The sequence below is a fragment of the Chinchilla lanigera genome, unplaced genomic scaffold (assembly GCF_000276665.1).
Source record: "Chinchilla lanigera isolate Chin_1 unplaced genomic scaffold, ChiLan1.0 scaffold00115, whole genome shotgun sequence".
Lineage (NCBI taxonomy): Eukaryota > Metazoa > Chordata > Mammalia > Rodentia > Chinchillidae > Chinchilla > Chinchilla lanigera.
In genome coordinates, this window is record NW_004955516.1 from 685,899 (window position 1) to 686,643 (window position 745).

Below are 745 nucleotides of genomic sequence, written 5' to 3' on the forward strand. Positions count from 1 at the left end.
CCAGCTTCGAGGGAATATTGTGGGGCTATGGAATGGCAATTAGCTATGAAATTGAAATGATCGCAGTTCATTCTTATTTTTGTACAGGACTTTTGCCTGGTGTATGGAGAATGCAACCCAAAGATGATTGTGTCAACAGAAGTTGCACTTCAACCTAAACCAAGTACATTGTATGGTAGTTGGCGAGCTGAATGTGCTGATTGGCTCCATTGTCCAGCTGAGCCATTTTTCAGATGCCCATTGGCATCTGCAGTGCTATACTTGATATAGGGTCCAGGCTGTTTCGCTCTAAAAGGTGTTATCTTACAAGGTCAGTCACGGGAACGCAGACCACTAAAAATAATGACCTTAACCAAACAGGCATCTACTTCAAAGCTATTTTTTTGGATATTAATGGCAAGGGCATTCTTTGTGTATCTCTGACTTAATACTATAATGTGCAAGATTCCGTCTTTGTAAATGTGAAAGAAGGTGGCAACCATATGATCTCTGAATTGATCGAGGTCCATTAAGTGCCAGCAGACTAAACATCCAATAGATTCTTTTGTGTGGCAAGAGCATCTGGACAGCCCTCCATGTTGTAGTGTCCAATATGAAGGGTAACTGGACTGGCATTTTAGCCGGTGGTTCTTCATGCACAGAACCCCACAGTGTGCCCTCCGTATGAAATCCTGGAGGACTGGAACCCATGGTTTTGTTAGAGCTCTTACCATGTGTATGATACTTTCCTGGCAGTTTTTGTCTT

General features: G+C 42.7%; 1 pseudogene; it reads right to left on the minus strand.

Annotated features, from left to right (window-relative positions):
- Positions 1-509, minus strand: part of LOC106147077 — a 1,042-nt pseudogene extending 533 nt beyond the window's left edge.
- Between the last annotated feature and the right edge of the window lie 236 nt (positions 510-745).